Source organism: Oncorhynchus nerka, linkage group LG6 (assembly GCF_034236695.1).
Source record: "Oncorhynchus nerka isolate Pitt River linkage group LG6, Oner_Uvic_2.0, whole genome shotgun sequence".
NCBI lineage: Eukaryota > Metazoa > Chordata > Actinopteri > Salmoniformes > Salmonidae > Oncorhynchus > Oncorhynchus nerka.
The window spans coordinates 92,611,260-92,631,449 of record NC_088401.1 but is presented as its reverse complement, the minus strand read 5'-3'; the positions used below and the strand labels follow the sequence as shown (position 1 = coordinate 92,631,449).

General features: G+C 40.8%; 1 protein-coding gene across 1 annotated transcript in view; it reads right to left on the bottom strand.

Annotated features, from left to right (window-relative positions):
* Positions 1–18,637, bottom strand: part of LOC115126076 (endothelin receptor type B-like) — a 123,772-nt gene extending 105,135 nt beyond the window's left edge. The window contains exon 1 of the mRNA XM_065020021.1: positions 18,295–18,637. The gene's annotated coding sequence lies outside the window, so the exon portion shown is untranslated. The remainder of the gene's footprint in view (positions 1–18,294) is intronic.
* Between the last annotated feature and the right edge of the window lie 1,553 nt (positions 18,638–20,190).

Here is a 20,190-nt window from a genome sequence, read left to right as displayed (position 1 = left end):
AAGACCCTAACCTCCTCTAACCCATAACCAAGACCCTAACTACCTCCAACCCAAAACCAAGACCCTAACTACCTCTAACCCATAACCAATATTCTAACTACCCCTTACCCATAGCCAAGATCGTAATTACCTGAAACACATAAACAAGGTCTAACTACCTCTAACCCATAACCAAGACCCTAACTACCTCTATCCCATTACCAAGACCCTAACTACCTCTATCCCATTACCAAGACCCTAACTACCTCTATCCAATAACCAAGACCCTAACTACCTCTAACCCATAACCAAGACCCTAACTACCTCTAACCCATAACCAAAACCCTAACAACTTCTAACCCATAACCAAAACCCTAACAACTTCTAACCCATAACCAAGACCCTAACTACCTCTAACCCATAACCATGACCCTAACTACCTGCAACCCATAACCAAGACCCTAACTACCTGTTACCCATAACCAATATCCTAACTACCTCTTACCCATAGCCAAGATCACAATTACCTGAAACACATAAACAAGGACTAACTACCTCTAACCCATAACCAAGACCCTAACTACCTATAACCTATAACCTATAACCAAGACCCTAACGACCTATAACCCGTAACCAAGACCCTAACAACCTCTAACAAATAACCAATATCCAAACTAGCTCGTACCCATAGCCAAGATCGTAATTACCTGAAACACATAACCAAGACCCTAACTACCTGTAACCCATAACCAATATCCTAACTACCTGTAACCCATAACCAATATCCTAACTACCTCTAACCCATTAACCAAGACCCTAACAACCTCTAACCCATAACCAAGTCCCTAACTACCTGTAACCATAATCAAGACCCTAACTACCTCTATCCCATAACCAAGACCCTAACAAACTCTAACCCATAACCAAGACCATAACTACCTCTAACCCATAACCAAGACCCTAACTACCTCTCACCATAATCAAGACCCTAACAACTTCTAACCCATAACCAAGACCCTAACTACCTGTTACCCATAACCAATATCCTAACTACCCCTTACCCATAGCCAAGATCGTAATTACCTGAAAGACATAACCAAGACCCTAACTACCTGTTACCCATAACCAATATCCTAACTACCCCTTACCCATAGCCAAGATCGTAATTACCTGAAACACATAAACAAGGTCTAACTACCTCTAACCTCTAACCCATAACCAAGACCTTACCTACCTGTAACCCATAACCAATATCCTAACAACCTCTAACCGATAACCAAGACCCTAACTACCTCTAACCCATAACCAAGACCCTAACTACCTGTAACCCATAACCAATACCCTAACTACCTCTTACCCCTAACCAAGACCCTAACTACCTCTTACCCATAACCAAGACCCTAACTACCTGTAACCCATGACCAAGACCCTAACTACCTCTTACCCATAGCCAAGATCGTAATTACCTGAAACACATAACCAAGACCCTAACTACCTGTTACCCATAACCAAGATTACAATTACCTGAAACACATAAACAAGGTCTAACTACCTCTAACCTCTAACCCATAACCAAGACCTTACCTACCTGTAACCCATAACCAATATCCTAACTACCTCTAACCCATAACCAAGACCCTAATTACCTCTAACCCATAACCAAGACCCTAACAACCTCTAACCCATAACCAAGACCCTACCTACCTGTTACCCATAACCAATATCCTACTACCTCTTACCCATAGCCAAGATTACAATTACCTGAAACACATAAACAAGGTCTAACTACCTCTAACCTCTAACCCATAACCAAGACCTTACCTACCTGTAACCCATAACCAATATCCTAACTACCTCTAACCCATAACCAAGACCCTAACAACGTCTAACCCATAACCAAAACCCTAACAACGTCTAACCCATAACCAAAACCCTAACAACTTCTAACCCATAACCAAGACCCTAACTACCTCTAACCCGTAACCAAGACCCTAATTACCTGTAACCCATAACCAATACCCTAACAACCTCTAACCCATAACCAAGACCCTAACTACCTCGAACCCATAACCAAGACCCAAACAATCTATAACCCATAACCAAGACCCTAACTACCTCTAACCCATAACCAAGACCCTAACTACCTCTAACCCATAACCAAGACCCTAACAACCTCTAACCGATAACCAAGACCCTAACTACCTCTAACCCATAACCAAGACCCTAACTACCTGTAACCCATAACCAATACCCTAACTACCTCTTACCCCGAACCAAGACCCTAACTACCTCTTACCCATAACCAAGACCCTAACTACCTGTAACCCATAACCAATACCCTAACTACCTCTTACACATAGCCAAGATCGTAATGACCTGAAACACATAAACAAGGTCTAACTACCTCTAACCCATAACCAAGACCCAAACAATCTATAACCCATAACCAAGACCCTAATTACCTCTAACCCATAACCAAGACCCTAACTACCTCTAACCCATAACCGAAACCCTAACAACTTCTAACCCATAACCAAGACCCTAACTACCTATAACATATAACCAAGACCCTAACGACCTATAACCCGTAACCAAGACCCTAACTACCTCTAACCGATAACCAATATCCAAACTAGCTCTTACCCATAGCCAAGATCACAATTACCTGAAACACATAAACAAGGACTAACTACCTCTAACCCATAACCAAGACCCTAACTACCTATAACCTATAACCAAGTCCCTAACGACCTATAACCCGTAACCAAGACCCTAACAACCTCTAACCGATAACCAATATCCAAACAAGCTCTTACCCATAGCCAAGATCGTAATTACCTGAAACACATAAACAAGGTCTAACTACCTCTAACCTCTAACCCATAACCAAGACGTTACCTACCTGTAACCCATAACCAATATCCTAACTACCTCTAACCCATAACCAAGAACCTAATTACCTCTAACCCATAACCAGGACCCTAACTACCTGTAAACCATAACCAATATCCTAACTACCTATAACCCACAACCAAAACCCTAACAACTTCTAGACCATAACCAAAACCCTACCAACTTCTAACCCATAACCAAGACCCTAACAACCTCTAACCCATAACCAATATCCTAACTACCTCTTACCCATAGCCAAAATCCTAATTACCTGAAACACATGAACAAGGTCTAACGACTTCTAACCCATAAGTCTAACCTATAAGCAAGTCCCTAACTATATCTTACCCATAACCAAAACCCTAACAACTTCTAACCCATAACCAAGACCCTAACTACCTGTAACCCATAACCAATATCCTAACTACCTCTTACAAATAGCCAATATCGTAATTACCTGAAACACATAAACAAGGTCTAACTACCTCTAACCCATAACCAAGATCCTAACTACCTATAACCTATAACCAATACCCTAACTACCTCTTACCCATAACGAAGACCCTAACGACCTGTAACCCATAACCAATATCCTAACTACCTCTTACCCATAGCCAAGATCACAATTACCTGAAACACATAAACAAGGACTAACTACCTCTAACCCATAACCAAGACCCTAACTACCTATAACCTATAACCAAGACCCTAACTACCTCTAACCCATAAACAAAACCCTAACAACTTCTAACCCATAACCAAAACCCTAACTACTTCTAACCCATAACCAAGACCCTAACTACCTCTAACCCATAACCAAGACCCTAACTACCTATAACCTATAACCAAGACCCTAACTACCTCTAACCCATAAACAAAACCCTAACAACTTCTAACCCATAACCAAAACCCTAACAACTTCTAACCCATAACCAATACCCTAACTACCTCTAACCCATAAACAAAACCCTAACAACTTCTAACCCATAACCAAAACCCTAACAACTTCTAACCCATAACCAATACCCTAACTACCTCTAACCCATAAACAAAACCCTAACAACTTCTAACCCATAACCAATACCCTAACTACCTCTAACCCATAACCATGACCCTAACTACCTGTAACCCATAACCAAGACCCTAACTACCTCTAAGACATAACCAAGACCATAACTACCTCTAACCCATAACCAAGACCCTAACTACCTGTAACCCATAACCAATATCCTAACTACCTCTTACCCATAGCCAAGATCACAATTACCTGAAACACATAAACAAGGACTAACTACCTCTAACCCATAACCAAGACCCTAACTACCTATAACCTATAACCAAGACCCTAACGACCTATAACGCGTAACAAAGACCCTAACAACCTCTAACCGATAACCAATATCCAAACTAGCTCTTACCCATAGCCAAGATCGTAATTACCTGAAACACATAAACAAGGTCTAACTACCTCTAACCTCTAACCCATAACCAAGACCTTACCTACCTGTAACCCATAACCAATATCCTAACTACCTCTAACCCATAACCAAGACCCTAACTACCTCTAACCCATAACCAAGACCCTAACTACCTCTAACCCATAACCAAGACCCTAACTACCTATAACCTAGAACCAAGACCCTAACTACCTCTAACCCATAAACAAAACCCTAACAACTTCTAACCCATAACCAAAACCCTAACAACTTCTAACCCATAACCAAGACCCTAACTACCTCTAACCCATAAACAAAACCCTAACAACTTCTAACCCATAACCAAACCCTAACAACTTCTAACCCATAACCAATACCAAGACTAACTACCTCTAACCCATAAACAAAACCCTAACAACTTCTAACCCATAACCAAACCCTAACAACTTCTAACCCATAACCAAGACCCTAACTACCTCTAACCCATAAACAAGATCCTAACTACCTCTTACCCATAACCAAGACCCTAACTACCTCTAACCCATAACCATTACCCTAACTACCTGTAACCCATAACCAAGACCCTAACTACCTGTTACCCATAACCAATATCCTAACTACCTCTTACCCATAGCCAAGATCACAATTACCTGAAACACATAAACAAGGACTAACTACCTCTAACCCATAACCAAGACCCTAACTACCTCTAACCCATAACCAAGACCCTAACTACCTATAACCTAAACCAAGACCCTAACTACCTCTAACCCATAAACAAAACCCTAACAACTTCTAACCCATAACCAAAACCCTAACAACTTCTAACCCATAACCAAGACCTAACTACCTCTAACCCATAAACAAAACCCTAACAACTTCTAATCCATAACCAAAACCTCTAACCCATAACAACTTCTAACCCATAACCAAGACCCTAACTACCTCTAACCCATAAACAAAACCCTAACAACTTCTAACCCATAACCAAAACCTAACAACTACAACCCATAACCAAGACCCTAACTACCTCTAACCCATAACCAACTGACCCTAACTACCTGTAACCCATAACCAAGACCCTAACTACCTCTAACCCATAACCAAGACCCTAACTACCTATAACCTATAACCAAGACCCTAACGACCTATAACCCGTAACCAAGACCCTAACAACCTCTAACCGATAACCAATATCCAAACTAGCTCTTACCCATAGCCAAGATCGTAATTACCTGAAACACATAAACAAGGTCTAACTACCTCTAACCTCTAACCCATAACCAAGACCTTACCTACCTGTAACCCATAACCAATATCCTAACTACCTCTAACCCATAACCAAGACCCTAACTACCTCTAACCCATAACCAAGACCCTAACTACCTCTAACCCATAACCAAGACCCGAACTACCTATAACCTAGAACCAAGACCCTAACTACCTCTAACCCATAAACAAAACCCTAACAACTTCTAACCCATAACCAAAACCCTAACAACTTCTAACCCATAACCAAGACCCTAACTACCTCTAACCCATAAACAAAACCCTAACAACTTCTAACCCATAACCAAAACCCTAACAACTTCTAACCCATAACCAATACCCTAACTACCTCTAACCCATAAACAAAACCCTAACAACCTCTAACCCATAACCAAACCCTAACAACTTCTAACCCATAACCAAGACCCTAACTACCTCTAACCCATAAACAAAACCCTAACAACTTCTAACCCATAACCAAAACCCTAACAACTTCTAACCCATAACCAATACCCTAACTATCTCTAACCCATAACCATGACCCTAACTACCTGTAACCCATAACCAAGACCCTAACTACCTCTAAGACATAACCAAGACCATAACTACCTCTAACCCATAACCAAGACCCTAACTACCTGTAACCCATAACCAATATCCTAACTACCTCTTACCCATAACCAAGATCACAATTACCTGAAACACATAAACAAGGACTAACTACCTCTAACCCATAACCAAGACCCTAACTACTATAACCTATAACCAAGACTCTAACCCATAACCAAGACCTATAACCCGACCCTAACTAAAGACCCTAACAACCTCTAACCTCTAACCAATATCCATAACAAACTAGCTCTTACCCATAGCCAAGATCGTAATTACCTGAAACACATAAACAAGGTCTAACTACCTCTAACCTCTAACCCATAACCAAGACCTTACCTACCTGTAACCCATAACCAATATCCTAACTACCTCTAACCCATAGCCAAGATCGTAATTACCTGAAACACATAACCAAGACCCTAACTACCTCTAACCCATAACCAAGACCCTAACTACCTCTAACCCATAACCAAACCCCTAACTACCTCTAACCCATAACCAAGACCCTAACTACCTCTAACCCATAACCAAGACCCTAACTACCTGTAACCCATAACCAAGACCCTAACTATCTGTAACCCATAACCAATATCCTAACTACCTCTAACCCCTAACCAAAACCCTAACTACCTCTAACCCATAACCAAGACCCTAACTACCTCTAACCCATAACCAAGACCCTAACTACCTCTAACCCCTAACCAAAACCCTAACAATTTCTAACCCATAACCAAAACCCTAACAACCTCTAACCCATAACCAAGATCCTAATTACATCTAACCCATAACCAAGACCCTAACTACCTATAACACATAACCAAGACCTAACCTACCTGTAACCCATAACCAATATCCTAACTACCTCTAACCCATAACCAAGACCCTAACTACCTCTAACCCATAACCAAGACCCTAACTACCTCTAACCCATAACCAAGACCCTAACTACCTCTAACCTATAACCAAGACCCTAACTACCTCTAACCCATAAACAAAACCCTAACAACCTCTAACCCATAACCAAAACCCTAACAACTTCTAACCCATAACCAAGACTCTAACTACCTCTAACCCATAACCAAGACCCTAACTACCTCTAACCCATAACCAAAACCCTAACAACCTAACCCATAACCAAAACCCTAACAACTTCTAACCCATAACCAAGACCCTAACTACCTCTAACCCATAACCAAGACCCTAACAACCTCTAACCCATAACCAAGACGCTAACTACCTCTAACCCAAAACCAAGACCCTAACTACCTCTAACCCATAACCAAGACCCTAACTACCTGTAAAACCATATACCTCTACTAACCCATAACCAAAACCATAACTACCTGTAACCCATAACCAAGACCCTAACTACCTATAACCTATAACCAAGACCCTAACGACCTATAACCCATAACCAAGACCCTAACAACCTCTAACCGATAACCAATATCCAAACTAGCTCTTACCCATAAAGCCAAGATCGTAATTACCTGAAACACATAAACAAGGTCTAACTACCTCTAACCTCTAACCCATAACCAAGACCTTACCTACCTGTAACCCATAACCAATATCCTAACTACCTCTAACCCATAACCAAGACCCTAACTACCTCTAACCCATAACCAAGACCCTAACTACCTCTAACCCATAACCAAGACCCTAACTACCTCTAACCCATAACCAAACCCTAACAACTTCTAACCCATAACCAAAACCCTAACAACTTCTAACCCATAACCAAGACCCTAACTACCTCTAACCCATAACCAAGACCCTAACAACCTCTAACCCATAACCAAGACCCTAACTACCTCTAACCCATAACCAAGACCCTAACTACCTCTAACCCATAACCAAGACCCTAACTACCTCTAACCCATAACCAAGACCCTAACTATCTCTAACCCATAACCAAGACCCTAACTACCTCTAACCCATAACCAAGACCCTAACTATCTCTAACCCATAACCAAGACCCTAACTACCTCTAACCCATAACCAAAACCCTAACAACTTCTAACCCATAACTAAAACCCTAACTACCTCTAACCCATAACCAAGACCCTAACAACCTCTAACCCATAACCAAGACCCTAACTACCTCTAACCCATAACCAAGACCCTAACTACCTCTAACCCATAAACAAAACCCTAACTATCTCTAACCCATAACCATGACCCTAACTACCTGTAACCCATAACCAAGACCCTAACTACCTGTAAACCATAACCAATATCCTAACTACCTATAACCCACAACCAAAACCCTAACAACTTCTAGACCATAACCAAAACCCTACCAACTTCTAACCCATAACCAAGACCCTAACAACCTCTAACCCATAACCAATATCCTAACTACCTCTTACCCATAGCCAAAATCCTAATTACCTGAAACACATGAACAATGTCTAACGACTTCTAACCCATAACCCTAACTAAGTCTAACCTATAAGCAAGTCCCTAACTATATCTTACCCATAACCAAGACTCTAACAACCTCTAACCCATAACCAAGACCCTAACTACCTCTAACCCAAAACCAAGACCCTAACTACCTCTAACCCATAACCAAGACCCTAAATACCTCTACTAACCCATAACCAAAACCATAACTACCTGTAACCCATAACCAAGACCCTAACTACCTATAACCTATAACCAAGACCCTAACGACCTATAACCCGTAACCAAGACCCTAACAACCTCTAACCGATAACCAATATCCAAACTAGCTCTTACCCATAGCCAAGATCGTAATTACCTGAAACACATAAACAAGGTCTAACTACCTCTAACCTCTAACCCATAACCAAGACCTTACCTACCTGTAACCCATAACCAATATCCTAACTACCTCTAACCCATAACCAAGACCCTAACTACCTCTAACCCATAACCAAGACCCTAACTACCTCTAACCCATAACCAAGACCCTAACTACCTCTAACCCATAACCAAAACCCTAACAACTTCTAACCCATAACCAAAACCCTAACAACTTCTAACCCATAACCAAGACCCTAACTACCTCTAACCCATAACCAAGACCCTAACAACCTCTAACCCATAACCAAGACCCTAACTACCTCTAACCCATAACCAAGACCCTAAATACCTCTACTAACCCATAACCAAGACCCTAACTACCTCTAACCCATAACCAAGACCCTAACAACCTCTAACCGATAACCAAGACCCTAACTACCTCTAACCCATAACCAAGACCCTAACTAGCTCTAACCCATAACCAAGACCCTAACTACCTCTAACCCATAACCAAAACCCTAACAACTTCTAACCCATAACTAAAACCCTAACTACCTCTAACCCATAACCAAGACCCTAACAACCTCTAACCCATAACCAAGACCCTAACTACCTCTAACCCATAACCAAGACCCTAACTACCTCTAACCCATAAACAAAACCCTAACAACTTCTAACCCATAACCAAAACCCTAACAACTTCTAACCCATAACCAAGACCCTAACTATCTCTAACCCATAACCAAAACCATAACTACCTGTAACCCATAACCAAAACCCTAACTACCTCTTACCCATAACCAAGACCCTAACTACCTCTAACCCATAACCAAGACCCAAACTACCTCTAACCCATAAACAAAACCCTAACAACTTCTAACCCATAACCAAAACCCTAACAACTTCTAACCCATAACCAAGACCCTAACTATCTCTAACCCATAACCAAAACCATAACTACCTGTAACCCATAACCAAAACCCTAACTACCTCTTACCCATAACCAAGACCCTAACTACCTCTAACCCATAACCAAGACCCTAACTACCTCTAACCCATAACCAAAACCCTAACAACTTCTAACCCATAACCAAAACCCTAACAACTTCTAACCCATAACCAAGACCCTAACTACCTCTAACCCATAACCAAGACCCTAACAACCTCTAACCCATAACCAAGACCCTAACTACCTCTAACCCATAACCAAGACCCTAACTACCTCTAACCCATAAACAAAACCCTAACAACTTCTAACCCATAACCAAAACCCTAACAACTTCTAACCCATAACCAAGACCCTAACTATCTCTAACCCATAACCAAAACCATAACAACTTCTAACCCATAACCATGACGCTAACTACCTCTAACCCATAACCATGACCCGAACTACCTGTAACCCATAACCAAGACCCTAACTACCTCTAACCCATAACCAAGACCCTAACTACCTATAACCTATAACCAAGACCCTAACGACCTATAACCCGTAACCAAGACCCTAACAACCTCTAACCGATAACCAATATCCAAACTAGCTCTTACCCATAGCCAAGATCGTAATTACCTGAAACACATAAACAAGGTCTAACTACCTCAACCCTCTAACCCATAACCAAGACCTTACCTACCTGTAACCCATAACCAATATCCTAACTACCTCTAACCCATAGCCAAGATCGTAATTACCTGAAACACATAACCAAGACCCTAACTACCTCTAACCCATAACCAAGACCCTAACTACCTCTAACCATAACCAAGACCCTAACAACCTCTAACCCATAACCAAGACCCTAACTATCTGTAACCCATAACCAATATCCTAACTACCTCTAACCCCTAACCAAAACCCTAACTACCTCTAACCCATAACCAAGACCCTAACTACCTCTAACCCATAACCAAGACCCTAACTACCTCTAACCCCTAACCAAAACCCTAACAATGTCTAACCCATAACCAAAACCCTAACAACTTCTAACCCATAACCAAGACCCTAACTACCTCTAACCATAATCAAGACCCTAACTACCTCTATCCCATAACCAACACCCTAACAACCTCTAACCCATAACCAAGATCCTAATTACATCTAACCCATAACCAAGACCCTAACTACCTATAACCCATAACCAAGACCCTAACTACCTCTAACCCATAACCAAGACCCAAACAATCTATAACCCATAACCAAGACCAAAACTACCTCTAACCCATAACCAAGACCCAAACTACCTCTACTAACCCATAACCAAGACCCTAACTACCTCTAACCCATAACCAAGACCCTAACAACCTCTAACCCATAACCAAGACCCTAACTACCTCTAACCCATAACCAAGACCCTAACTACATCTAACCCATAACCAAGACCCTAACTACCTCTAACCCATAACCAAAACCCTAACAACTTCTAACCCATAACCAAACCCTAACATCTTCTAACCCATAACCAAGACCCTAACTACCTCTAACCCATAACCAAGACCCTAACAACCTCTAACCCATAACCAAGACCCTAACTACCTCTAACCCATAACCAAGACCCTAAATACCTCTACTAACCCATAACCAAGACCCTAACTACCTCTAACCCATAACCAAGACCCTAACAACTTCTAACCCATAACCAAGACCCTAACTACCTATAACCCATAACCAAGACCCTAACTATCTCTAACCCATAACCATGACCCTAACTACCTGTAACCCCATAACAAGACCCTAACTACCTGTAAACCATAACCAATATCCTAACTACCTCTTACTCATAGCCAAGATCGTAATTACCAAAAACACATAAACAAGGTCTAACTACCTCTAACCCATAACCCTAACTACCTCTAACCCATAACCAATACCCTAACTATCTCTAACCCATAACCAACCAACTTCTAACCCATAACCAATACCCTAACAACCTCTAACCCATAACCAATATCCAAACTACCTCTTACCCATAGCCAAAATCCTAATTACCTGAAACACATAAACAAGGTCTAACTACTTCTAACCCATAACCCTAACTAAGTCTAACCTATAAGCAAGTCCCTAACTATCTCTTACCCATAACCAAGACCCTAACTACCTCTAACCCATAACCAAGACCCTAACTACCTATAACCCATAACCAAGACCCTAACTACCTCTAACCCATAACCAAGACCCTAACAACCTCTAACCCATAACCAAGACCCTAACTACCTCTAACCCATAACCAAGACCCTAACAACTTCTAACCCATAACCAAGACCCTAACTACCTATAACCCATAACCAAGACCCTAACTATCTCTAACCCATAACCATGACCCTAACTACCTGTAACCCATAACCAAGACCCTAACTACCTGTAAACCATAACCAATATCCTAACTACCTCTTACTCATAGCCAAGATCGTAATTACCAAAAACACATAAACAAGGTCTAACTACCTCTAACCCATAACCCTAACTACCTCTAACCCATAACCAATACCTAACTATCTCTAACCCATAACCAAAACCCTACCAACTTCTAACCCATAACCAATACCTAACAACCTCTAACCCATAACCAATATCCAAACTACCTCTTACCCATAGCCAAAATCCTAATTACCTGAAACACATAAACAAGGTCTAACGACTTCTAACCCATAACCCTAACTAAGTCTAACCTATAAGCAAGTCCCTAACTATCTCTTACCCATAACCAAGACCCTAACTACCTCTAACCCATAACCAAGACCCTAACTACCTATAACCCATAACCAAGACCCTAACTACCTCTAACCCATAACCAAGACCCTAACTACCTATAACCCGTAACCAAGACCTTAACTACCTCTAACCCATAGCCATGACATTAACTACATCTAACCCATAACCAAGACTCTAACTAACTCTAACCCATAACCAAGACCCTAACTACCTCTAACCCATAACCAAGACCCTAAACAAGGTCTAACTACTTCTAAACTACTTCTAAACCATAACCCTAACTAACCAATATCCTAACTACCTCTTACCCATAGCCAAAATCCTAATTACCTGAAACACATAAACAAGGTCTAACGACTTCTAACCCATAACCCTAACTAAGTCTAACCTATAAGCAAGTCCCTAACTATCTCTTACCCATAACCAAGACCCTAACTACCTCTAACCCATAACCAAGACCCTAACTACCTATAACCCATAACCAAGACCCTAACTACCTCTAACCCATAACCAAGACCCTAACTACCTATAAACCGTAACCAAGACCCTAACTACCTCTAACCCAAAACCAAGACCCTAACTATCTGTAACCCATAACCAATATCCTAACTACCTCTAACCCCTAACCAAAACCCTAACTACCTCTAACCCATAACCAAGACCCTAACTACCTCTAACCCATAACCAAGACCCTAACTACCTCTAACCCCTAACCAAAACCCTAACAATGTCTAACCCATAACCAAAACCCTAACAACTTCTAACCCATAACCAAGACCCTAACTACCTCTAACCATAATCAAGACCCTAACTACCTCTATCCCATAACCAACACCCTAACAACCTCTAACCCATAACCAAGATCCTAATTACATCTAACCCATAACCAAGACCCTAACTACCTATAACCCATAACCAAGACCCTAACTACCTCTAACCCATAACCAAGACCCAAACAATCTATAACCCATAACCAAGACCAAAACTACCTCTAACCCATAACCAAGACCCAAACTACCTCTACTAACCCATAACCAAGACCCTAACTACCTCTAACCCATAACCAAGACCCTAACAACCTCTAACCGATAACCAAGACCCTAACTACCTCTAACCCATAACCAAGACCCTAACTACATCTAACCCATAACCAAGACCCTAACTACCTCTAACCCATAACCAAAACCCTAACAACTTCTAACCCATAACCAAAACCCTAACATCTTCTAACCCATAACCAAGACCCTAACTACCTCTAACCCATAACCAAGACCCTAACAACCTCTAACCCATAACCAAGACCCTAACTACCTCTAACCCATAACCAAGACCCTAAATACCTCTACTAACCCATAACCAAGACCCTAACTACCTCTAACCCATAACCAAGACCCTAACAACTTCTAACCCATAACCAAGACCCTAACTACCTATAACCCATAACCAAGACCCTAACTATCTCTAACCCATAACCATGACCCTAACTACCTGTAACCCATAACCAAGACCCTAACTACCTGTAAACCATAACCAATATCCTAACTACCTCTTACTCATAGCCAAGATCGTAATTACCAAAAACACATAAACAAGGTCTAACTACCTCTAACCCATAACCCTAACTACCTCTAACCCATAACCAAGACCCTAACTATCTCTAACCCATAACCAAAACCCTACCAACTTCTAACCCATAACCAATACCCTAACAACCTCTAACCCATAACCAATATCCAAACTACCTCTTACCCATAGCCAAAATCCTAATTACCTGAAACACATAAACAAGGTCTAACGACTTCTAACCCATAACCCTAACTAAGTCTAACCTATAAGCAAGTCCCTAACTATCTCTTACCCATAACCAAGACCCTAACTACCTCTAACCCATAACCAAGACCCTAACTACCTATAACCCATAACCAAGACCCTAACTACCTCTAACCCATAACCAAGACCCTAACTACCTATAACCCGTAACCAAGACCTTAACTACCTCTAACCCATAGCCATGACATTAACTACATCTAACCCATAACCAAGACTCTAACTAACTCTAACCCATAACCAAGACCCTAACTACCTCTAACCCATAACCAAGACCCTAAACAAGGTCTAACTACTTCTAAACTACTTCTAAACCATAACCCTAACTAACCAATATCCTAACTACCTCTTACCCATAGCCAAAATCCTAATTACCTGAAACACATAAACAAGGTCTAACGACTTCTAACCCATAACCCTAACTAAGTCTAACCTATAAGCAAGTCCCTAACTATCTCTTACCCATAACCAAGACCCTAACTACCTCTAACCCATAACCAAGACCCTAACTACCTATAACCCATAACCAAGACCCTAACTACCTCTAACCCATAACCAAGACCCTAACTACCTATAAACCGTAACCAAGACCTTAACTACCTCTAACCCAAAACCAAGACCCTAACTACCTGTAAACCATAACCAATAATCTAACTACCTCTTACCCATAGCCAAGATCGTAACTACCTGTAACCCATAACCAATATCCTAACTACCTCTAACCCATAACCAAGACCCTAACTACCTCTAACCCATAACCAAGACCCTAACTAACTCTAACCCATAACCAATATCCTAACTACCTCTTACCCATAGCCAAAATCCTAATTACCTGAAAAAAATAAACAAGGTCTAACTACTTCTAACCCATAACCCTAACTAAGTCTAACCTATAAGCAAGTCCCTGACTATCTCTTACCCACAACCAATACCCTAACTACCTCTAACCCATAACCAAGACCCTAACTAACTCTTACCCATAACCAAGACCCTAACTACCTCTTGCCCATAATGAAGACCCTAACTACCTCTAACCATAACCAAGACCCTAACTACCTCGAAGACATAACCAAGAACCTTTCTACCTCTAACCATAACCAAGACCCTAACTACCTCTAACCATAACCAAGACCCTAACTACCTCTAACCATAACCAAGACCCTAACTACCTCTAACCATAACCAAGACCTAACCACCTCTAAACATAACCCTAACTACCTCTAACCCATAACCAAGACCCTAACTACATCTCACTCATATCCAATATGCTAACTATCTCTAACCCATAACCAAGATCCTAACTACCTGTAACCCATAACCAATATCCTAACTACCTCTAACCCATAACCAATATCCTAACTACCTCTAACCCATAACCAAGACCCTAACTACCTCTAACCCATAACCATGACCTTAACTAACTCTAACCCATAACCAATATGCTAACTACCTCTTACCCATAGCCAAAATTCTAATTACCTGAAACACATAAACAAGGTCTAACTACTTCTAACCCATAACCCTAACTAAGTCTAACCTATAAGCAAGTCCCTGACTATCTCTTACCCACAACCAAGACCCTAACTACCTCTAACCCATAACCAAGACCCTAACTACCTCTTACCCATAACCAAGACTCTAACTACCTCTAACCCATAACCAAGACCCTAACTACCTATAAACCATAATCAAGACCCTAACTACCTCTAACCTATAACCAAGACCCTAACTACCTCTAGCCCACAATGAAGACCCTAACTACCTCTAACCATAACCAAGACCCTAACTACCTCGAAGACATAACCAAGAACCTATCTACCTCTAACCATAACCAAGACCCTAACTACCTCTAACCATAACCAAGACCCTAACTACCTCTAACCATAACCAAGACCCTAACTACATCTCACCCATATCCAATATGCTAACTATCTCTAACCCATAACCAAGATCCTAACTACCTGTAACCCATAACCAATATCCTAACTACCTCTAACCCATAACCAAGACCCTAACTACCTCTTACCCATAACCAAGACTCTAACTACCTCTAACCCATAACCAAGACCCTAACTACCTCTAACCTATAACCAAGACCCTAACTACCTCTAGCCCACAATGAAGACCCTAACTACCTCTAACCATAACCAAGACCCTAACTACCTCTCCAAGAACCTATCTACCTCTAACCATAACCAAGACCCTAACTACCTCTAACCATAACCAAGACCCTAACTACCTCTAACCATAACCAAGACCCTAACCACCTCTAAACATAACCCTAACTATCTCTAACCCATAACCAAGACCCTAACTACATCTAACCCATATCCAATATGCTAACTATCTCTAACCCATAACCAAGATCCTAACTACCTCTAACCATTAACCAATACCCTTGCTAACCCAAACCCATAACCATAACCCCAACTAAGCCACAACCCTAACTAACCCTACCTTAACCCTGATTCCCTCGACATCACCACATATACCAGTCAACTAACTATTTAAAAATATGGCATGTGTCTATGTGTGTCATCTCTTGTGCACGCATTAGGCAATTAACTAGTGTGTGGGAAAGACCGTAAATTATGCTAATCAATTAACTAGTGAATGGGAAAGACAGTAAATTATGCTAATCAATTAACTAGTGTGTGGGAAAGACCGTAAATTATGCTAATCAATTAACTAGTGTATGGGAAAGACAGAAAATTATGCTAATCAGATTTTTCAGCAGGGTGCTTTTTCGTGCTCCATATGAACTAAAATGTTGTCAAAGTTGTTGAAAACGGTTTAAACATTTCCATGTAGTTTATCTTATATAAATGCATTTGCAATTAGAAACACTCCAAACCTTCTATCAGACCCGTCAGTCAACAGCAGCATCTCCTGGAAGTGTAAAAACTAACTTCTATTTGAATCCCCCTCCTAAATACACACAGAATTAACCAATGAATAGGACTTAGCATAGCCCTATACATGGTATGCCATTGAGGAAATGCGCTTTACAAATTAAATACTATTCTTATAATTATTGAATTGTCTGTAAAAAAGCAACCATGACATTATACTGTAATAATCTGTTGCGTCAGGCTTTGTGTGTTAATATACTATCTAAACTATGCTTACTGTAAATACTGCAATAGTAATTATATTCCATGTTTCTCTGCATGCAGCTTTCTGATGTCTTTCCATCCATCCTTCTGTCATCAGTCACATGTCACTCAAACTCAGACCATCCAGTCAATAGTAAGTTATCCTCCTGCCCTGTAGGCTACTGTATAGGCATACTGTAAAAACTCTACTGTAAGTGTCCAAATATAATATTGTGTTTCCAACTCCATGCTAACTTTTTGGAAATATATGTATTTTCTTCTTTACTAATCAGTCAACATATAAAACACTTGATTACCTTCCAAAGTGCACCAATGATTGTTCACTCAAGTCAGAGCCTATTCTGTTATTCTCAAACGTTTAGATGTTTTTATCGGTAAAAGATATGGATAAACAAATACTTGTTCCACTCTTTATCATTAATGGCATTGAGGTATTTATCAATTCAAAGAAAAAGTACGATGTGTTTTTTAGAAGAAGCGACGGCGTTGATAAATGTCGTGTGATTCCTGATATATTCCATATTCCAGAGCGCGCAACAGGAAAGCCGTGCGTCATCATCTCTCCATACAACGGAAGCTCATTTCCAATTCTAATTAAATCATCTAATCCTATCAAATCAAACTCTGATTCCAGAAGTTAATGGGTCCACTATAAAGATGCAGAGTCCCGTTAGAATCTCACCTTGCCGCTGGGAATATACTGCCTTGCCGTGGGATGATACCCCCTTGCCGCTGGGATGATACTGCCTTGCCGTGGGATGATACCCCCTTGCCGCTGGGATGATACTGCCTTGCCGTGGGATGATACCGAGTTGTGGTGGAGTATTTTAGTGTTATTATTCCAATAAAATAGTCCAGTAGGGAGAGAATATAATAACCATTAAATATGTCCGTTAGATCTGTCAGTCTTCAGTCAAATTAACAAAACTGTGTGGGTTTAGGTTTAGCTGTTTCAATTAACTGACCTCGTGCTCTCTGGCTCACAACATCTCTATGGTCTCTCTCTCTATTTCACAACGGTCTGATGCGCTCTGGCGCAGAGGGGGAACAGCGCAGGGTTTTATAGTGGTGTTCACGGACTGGGAACTCTACTGGGACAACCAATCAGAGGCTAGGACAGATCCGACAGATCTCTGCGTCCAACTTAAATTTTACTCAGAACAGCTTTATCTTCTCGTGGTAGTGAAATAGCCTAAACAATTCCGTATAAATTAATTAAAACAAAATCAGGACAGAGGAGCACAGGTTATAGCCCAATGATAATAATCTGTACATGTAGACCAACCAAACCTAATGGCCGTTAATTTGGTCAATAATGCCAGCAGCACCTCCTCTGAATAGTAACCCTGTTGTCAAGGAGGTGATGGAGAAATGCTGCTGTGTAGAACCCTAACCAACCCTACCCCTATCCCTACTGTACACAAAAGGCTGGTTCCCTCTCCATAGGGTTCCAGACATCTGTCTTCATAATGAAATCTAACTGATGGGATGGACAACCGCCCTTTGTCTCAGACTCAACACCACCAGTAGTAGTAGTAACATCCCAAACCGCACCCTTTTCCCCACAGGTCCTGGTCTAAAGTCGTGCACCGTAAAGGGAATTGATTATCATTTGTGATGCAGCCGTAGTGTTTGTTGGCACAATACAGACCCACAGCATCACTGCAGAGGACTACTGAAGAATGGCCATTGAATGTATTTCTAAACCTATAGAGTTCATACTTGCAAACATTAGAAAAAGTTTACATTTAAGTTTGAACTTTTTCTCTGTCTCAAAATGCGCATCAGCCAATTCAAATCATTGACGTAATTGCACGTGATAAAACGCTCATGTTAGCTGTTTCCTTTAAATAATAACCTGCCACATTTAGCCATATGCTAACCTGAGCAGGTGGCAGAGATTATTTCCTGAAACAAATTATGCATCAGCCTATCAAAGATCTTAGACGTTATATCCAACGGCATTTCTAAAAAATATGTCAACTTGGCCACCAGAGGTGTATTTTAAACCTCAAAATGCAAGGTTTACTTTTGTGCCACTTGGTCTGTCTCAAGTGTAGAGTTACACTACTGCATGATGTATCTTCGACTAGGCTACTGGCTACCAACTTTAGACAAATGAGTGAGAAAGTTACCCAAGACATCATTTTATATCATACCCCAAGACATGCTAACTCCTCACCATTACAATAACAGGGGAAGTTAGCATTTTATATCATACCCCAAGACATGCTAACCTTTCACCATTACAATAACAGGGGAAGTTAGCATTTTATATCATACCCCAAGACATGCTAACCTCTCACCATTACAATAACAGGGAAGGTTAGCATTTTATATCATACCCCAAGTCATGCTAACCTCTCACCATTACAATAACAGGGGAAGTTAGCATTTTATATCATACCCCCAAGACATGCTAACCTCTCACCATTACAATAACAGGGGAGGTTAGCATTTTATATCATACCCCCAAGACATGCTAACCTCTCACCATTACAATAACAGGGGAAGTTAGCATTTTATATCATACCCCCAAGACATGCTAACCTCTCACCATGACAATAACAAGGGAGGT